This window comes from Leptinotarsa decemlineata, unplaced genomic scaffold (genome assembly GCF_025532065.1).
Source record: "Leptinotarsa decemlineata unplaced genomic scaffold, Ldec_3_MD MMD2_tig00003736_RagTag_RagTag, whole genome shotgun sequence".
Classification (NCBI taxonomy): domain Eukaryota; kingdom Metazoa; phylum Arthropoda; class Insecta; order Coleoptera; family Chrysomelidae; genus Leptinotarsa; species Leptinotarsa decemlineata.
The window spans coordinates 5,690,362-5,697,465 of record NW_027412593.1 but is presented as its reverse complement, the minus strand read 5'-3'; the positions used below and the strand labels follow the sequence as shown (position 1 = coordinate 5,697,465).

The 7,104-nt window shown below is 34.4% G+C and overlaps 1 pseudogene; it reads right to left on the bottom strand.

Moving 5' to 3' along the window:
• Positions 1–1,153: 1,153 nt before the first annotated feature.
• LOC141483528 (cytochrome b-like) lies at positions 1,154–5,253 on the bottom strand (annotated as a pseudogene).
• Positions 5,254–7,104: the final 1,851 nt, after the last annotated feature.

Sequence of the window (7,104 nt, the reverse complement as noted above, 5' to 3'; positions counted from 1 at the left end):
CGACTACCTCATTAACAGAGCATATACTTTGTGCCTGCCCCGCTCGGCACCGAATCAGGTCTTTAGAGTTTGGCAGAGCCGTACTCTTACCATCTGACCTGAAAGACCACTCACCATATAAACTAATCGGCTTCGTTAAGAAACTGGGTTTGTTTGGTCGAGTGAAAATAGGTGTGAGCCACAATAAACTCTTGCGGGTTGCGGTGGAGGGTCGAATAGACCCACTCACTTTGGACTTAATCTAACCTAACCCCGAAAACTTCCGAATAGCTCTCGAGCGTTTTTATTTGCTTTAAAGACATACTTTTGGAGAAAACCAAAAGTTTTACAATTTTCCGGAGCGATGTCAGGCTATCGGGCATTCCGGACTGTTGGATGCCGGACTAGTGGACTTCCACTGTACTCATAAATGCGAAAGTCACTCACTCCTTCATCTCTGTTTCTCCGTACTGGTAAGTCCCTGCGGAGGAAAAGGCACATTCATGAAATAAAGTCAACTTTTCATCACTGTTTCTCCATACCGCTATATTTTCGGAGGCTGAAATTTTGTATGTAGGTTTATTTTATGTTGTAGATGTGCAATAAGGAAGGATTTTGAATATTCCAACTGGGGTGCCAGCCGCGATGGAAAAAGCCCGTTCATGAAATAAAGTTACCTTTTCATCACTGTATCTCCGCACCGATATATTTTTGGAGGCTGAAATTTTGTATCTCGGTTTGTTTTATGTTGTAAATGTGCAATAAGAAAGGATTTTTATATATTCCAACCGGGGCACCAGCCGCAGGGAAAAAGGCGCGTTCATAAAATGAAGTAACCTTTTCATAATGTTTCTCCGTACCGATATATTTTCGAAGGCTGAAATTTTGTTGGTTATAGAAGTGTAATAAGAAAGGATCGACTACCGTGTTGGTCGGTGGTTCAAGCCGCAGGCTGAACGATCGATTTTCACTCGCTATCGTCCAACCCGTGTTGGGAATCATACGTTAAAAGGTAAGACCTCGTTAGTCCTTAGCTCGCACAAGTTTCGACTTCTGAGGGTTCTCGTTGGTAGGGTTGCGACAGCTGGTTAACGGATAAACATATTTTTTAAACATATTCACTTTATTTTTTTGATAATAGTCATCAATTTTCAAAGAAAACAGTTGAATTGCATTAATGACAGAATAAAGAATAATAGAATAAAGCAAATAAGAAATATCATTCTGGTTGAATATGAATTGGGGTGACTAAAGGATTGGCAGGAGTGAAATTGGCAGGGTCACCTAATAAGTAAGGTTGATATAGAATCAATGAAATTAGTATAAATAATAAGATAATAAATCCAACTAAATTTTTTAATGAAAAATTAGGATGAAAAGTAATTTCATCAATATTTCTTTTAGTTCCTAAGGGATTACTAGATCCTGTTTGATGTAAGGATAATAAGTGAATTATGATTAAAGCTGAAACAATAAAAGGTAAAATGAAATGAAAGGTGAAAAATCGAGTTAATGTAGCATTATCAAGAGCAAACCCACCTCAAATTTATTGTACAATTATTTTACCTAAATAAGGAATTGCGGAAATTAAATTTGTAATAACAGTTGCTCCTCAAAAAGATATTTGACCTCAAGGTAATACATAACCTAAGAAGGCTGTTGCTATAACTATAAACAAGAGTGTTACACCAATTATTCACGTTTCAGTTAATATGTAAGATCTATAATAAATTCCTCGTCCAATATGTAAATATAAACAAATAAAGAAAAATGATGCTCCATTAGCATGAAGGGTTCGAATTAGTCGACTATAATTAACATCACGATAAATATGAGAAACTCTATTAAAAGCTAATTCAATGTTTGGATAGTAATGTATAGCTGAAAATAATCCTGTTAAGATTTGGATTAATAGACATAGTCCTAGTTAAAACCCAAAATTTCATAAAGATGAAGATGATAAAGAAGATGATAAATATTATTATTATTATTGATTATCTGAAGGCTCTTCGAATGTCAGAAAACACCACTCTTGCCAAAAGACTGATGTCCAGTCATGTGGCAACAAATGAAACAATACACTCTCAGAGATATCTTATATTGAAAGTGCAATATCGATGGATTATGTCATCTCTTATTATTGTTCGTTTAATGTAGGACAGTTCATGAATGCTGACTCAAACCAAGATTATGAATCAACAAAACCCGAATTTAGAAGGTCATATCATAAGCTACGTTATCGAAATGTCCAATATGAAATTCATTTGAATTTATTTGCGAATGTACAACAACCCTTGAGTATCATAAACTACACCCTACGATTTGATTTCCAGAAACATTATTTTTAAAAGATATCACATGTTTCGATAACACAGTAGCTTTTTCGTAGTGAATTATATATTATTGATGTTCATCAGTAATTACACTCGGCATATTGTAACGCACAATGTCTTTACATTTCATAAACAAATTACAGTAACAATATGATAAAAGTAACTCTGGAAGAACTGACAGGAATCAAAAAGATAGCTTGTGACGTTGAAACTTAACTGGTACCTGTATTTTTTTTGATGTTGTAGATTTCAATGTCGAATATAGCAACCATAATGTTGACAGATTGAAATTTTGTGCAGTTTTCGAAAATATTCTATTATTAGGGTTCTTCCTCAAAAATGAGCAAATTTTCTTCAATCTACTCAAATGTTGAAGATCAGTTCATTTTTTCCGTTGGATTCACTCTACAAACTGCAGCAACTGAAATTGACCATATACAAATAAAAATTGTTTTACACGTTTCAGTCAGTTTGAGGCGCTTCACGGTTGGTAACTCTGTTTGGTAAGTCACTCTGAATCGAATATGGTGGACTCCCAAAGATGGTGCATGCATGCATGCATCTCCATGATATGGATATCAGATGACGGGCTTCAAGGGGAAACATCAAAATAGCGGAAAACAAGATGGTTCATAAACAGGGTTTCCAAATTGTGATGATAAGAATAAGGGACATGTTTATGGTGCTCAAGTTTTTTGAAAACCGGAGATACAAATGACATAGTGGTTTACTTAACATATATTTCTTTGGTTTTAAAGGTTTTATAAAATGTTATTTTTGTGAAAGATGAAATATTTTTTTTAAATTTATATCATTCAACATAGTTTCTTAAATTGCCGCTTCATTTTCTTTCTGAAAAAGTCTTCCTTATAGATCAATCCATTGCAAATTTCAATCAACTTTTATTTTTTCAGAAAATTCTATTTAGTGTTTGACTTTACTGCAGTGATTATTTTTTTCATATTCGGATTTTTCTTCATGTTGTCAAAAAATTCACTGCAGCTCGTGGACGCAGAGTTAATAGTTACAATTAGTTCAGCTTTCATCAATTGTGCAGTACATCTGTTTATATGTGAAAACCCCCTTTCCACGAAAGCATTTGATGATGGAATGCTCAAGCAAAATGAGACAACCTTAAATAAATTTGGCAGCTCGGGGCTCTTTTGAAATAGCATTTTCCATTTACTCCCCACGCTTATTTGCTTTTCCGCTACAAGCATTTCAATACAGTCTTTTATTGTCGAAAATTCGTCGTATAAATCGTCTAGGGATACCCATTCATCAAGCTTCATTTGCTCGACGATAGAGGTCAAGTCATTGAATTAAAGATTGTGATATAAGGCCATTGTTCTTGAAATAAATAGGGGATTGGCATCCGTGAAATCAAATAATTTCTTCAAGTATTTTACTGCTGTTTTCAAAAACATCTTGAATTCACCGCTCAAACTTTTTCTTTTGAATTAATCTAATTTCCTTACTGAATTTTCAACAAAAATTCGTAAAAACTGTATTCTATTCTATTTTCTAGTTTCTTGACTAATAAATAAATTTGGTCCTTCAGCAAAGTTTACCGAGACGCGGGACAAAAGTATGAATTGAGGGACTGTTCCTTAAAATCCGGGATGTTTGGTAACCCTGTTCACAAACCAATTTTAAAGAGTTATAATTCGGCAAAGAAAAAGAATAATTGGTGATTCTCAAACAAATATTGTAGGGATCGAACATGCAACAATGACACATTGAATGAAATGATCCGACTGAGGAACATGTCCAGCGATAACTAAAGAATAAAATAAAGTTGTTTTTTCGAAAACAAGTTTTTTCATATGCTGTAAAACGGAGAAAGTAAACTTTGAATTCATTCTAAGTCACAATTTATTTGATATAAAATATTCACACGAGATTTACTAGTGTAGATAAAAAAATATAATTTGTAACTTGATCTTTATATAAATACCTAATTCTTTTTATTTGTGCACTGAATGGAGAACGTTATATTTTAAATAAACGACAAAATACCATAGTGGTTTGCCTTTTTATTATAAACATACACCACTACCAAAGTTACTACTAATACATAACGATATTGTGTCATATGATATGGAACATAAAAACCATAGAACTCTAACACCCACCCACAATTTAACGAAAGTCAAAAAAATAAACATTATTCATAACCTAAAAGTGATAGAATGTTGTTGAATTGAACAGAATTTAAACCTTTCGTAAATACATCGGCTTGTTGCAGAATTGATTCTACATAGGATATTTTAACCAAGTTTTTGCGTACTATATCTTGTACAAAACTCAACTTGATATCAGTATGTTTCAGTTTGTTTTCACATTTGTCTTGATTTGCTACAAATATAACACTTTGATTGTCTTCAAATATTTCTGTTGGACTAATCAACTGAAAACCAAGATCCAACAAAACCTTTTGGACCCACAACACTTCTGTTATGGTAGAGCTAAGTGCTATATATTCAGCATCACAGGATGAGAGAGCAACACCATTTTGTTTTCGAGATGTCCATTGCACTAAATTTCCGATAACTTTTATAACACAACCTGAGGTAGATATGCCTGTGTTAATATCACTAGCCCAATCTGAATCACTGTAGGCTTCTAAAATGTTTGTTGATACAGATGAATACACAAGCTTCAAGTCTTGTGTTAGAGTTCCATGGTTTTTATTATGGTGACTGAAACTTCTATTTTGGGGTTTACTGCGACATTCATTTCTCTTATGGCCAGACTTTCCGCAGTTATAACTGAAGTTTTGAGTTCCAAAAGCTGTTGACCATTGGGAGATGCTGGTAATACTTCCAGAGTTCTTTCTCTTGTTTCTCTCATCCAAGAGACGAGCCTTCACAAATTCCAACGATAACTTTGATTGATCAATAGTTTCCAAAGCAGCCACAAACTTAGTAACAAATGACATATAGCATCGGAATCTTCTACATTAGCTCTAGATTCCTTCAATTCTTTGATAAGCTTATCGAACTAAAGTAGATACTGATTCATATCATCATCTTCTTGATATCTGAGGGTCAGTAATCTCTTTCGTATAAATAACTGACTTGAAATTGTTTACCTTTCAAACACTGACTTCAAGGTGTCAATAATTCCCTTGGCTGATTTTTGGTCTTTAATATATTCTAGCTGTTCATCTGATATATGATTGATTATAATAGCCTTACACTTTTTTTCTAGTTTACTCAAGGCCAGTTTTCCTCTGGTGTTTTCCCATTGGTAATGGTAGCTAAATCTTCCACGAATAATTTCAAGTTGTACTGATCAAGGATTGCTTCCAGCCTAAATTTCCAGCTGCCGAAATCTGTTCCATCGAATAAAAATATTCTAAACTTTTTCGCCTCCATTTTGTTCAACTTCCAGTTGTGTCCTGTAGGTAGATCTTCTGGGCCCATAAGCTGTTATTTGTGCATTAAATGGAGAACGTTATATTTTAAATAAAGGAAAAAATACCGCAGTGGTCTGCCTTTTTATTATAAACGTACATCACTACCAAAGTTACTACTAATACATAACGACATTGTGTCATATGACATGGAATATAAAAACCATAGAACTCTAACAATTCTTCTTGTTTGAGTTGAAAAACACTGAAAAATCGTACTCCACATTTCCATTTGTTGAAATGAATAAAGTTATCTATTATTTTGATTATTTAAAGGAAAAGTTAGTTGTTTTTTATAATATTGTGACAAACATATATATCTAATGAATTATGTAATACAATAAATTATTGGGTTTGATCCAATTTAAAGTTTATTTTCTGTTTCTAAAGCCTCGTTGTGAAGAACGTTTTTTTACCATCAATGTATTTATCAGGGTATTGTAATTTTCCTGCAATTTTCGATCATAACAAGGGACTTTCAGAAAAATTTCGAGGAGTGTGGGCTCCAAACTTATATTTTGTCCGTCTGGCGAAAAGCCCAAAGGCCGGACCTGATCACACTGACATCAGCTAGAGTAAGTTTCACCTTTCTTTGTCATGGCCGAGTGCGTGACCTACCATAAAATGTTTCAATGCCTGTCTTTTCGGTTATACTGTGTACTCATCTGCCGGTGAAGTTGCGTTTGAGATTAGAGGTGTCCGATGTTATTGGGTATATTTACATTATGGAAGCTAATGGGCAAGTGAAAGTAAAAACTGATTATTGAACATTCTGATGCATTTTTTTTTAATGCAGAAAAGACGAACCATTCAAAATCTCAAATTGTCAACTGCATAAGAGCAACGCTCAAAAGTCTTCTGGGGACTTGTGCGAGCTGAGAGAGAGGTAAAGGGTCTTACTTTTCAACATGCAATCCCATTTATAGAGGAAAATTAATAATTCAATTATACTAATGGTATGGAATTAATGACTGGTCTGACCCCTCTGGATCTGTACGTTAAGGAGGCCATGTTACGTTTGCGGACGGCTGGTGTAAACCTCGAAGTGTGAATGGGTCAAATGAGGCTGAGCCTATGACGAGAAGCGCTTACTGCGCAACCTCTGCTGCAGGCAACCAGGAATGTAATTGAACCCAGGTTTGTGTTAAATAAACCCTACAAAATACAAATGAAACAGAACACAGAGTCAGATGCTACAAATGCAATACGTATATATATAGACGGCTCAAAAACCAAAGAAAACTCAGGATGTGGAGTGTACTTCAGATCACTAAGCCTAAGGATTAAGTGAGGAATGGAAAAAAATACCAGCGTGGTTCAAACAGAACTGGCTGGTATCTCAATCGCCACAAAAGATATAACCAGGAAAGGAAT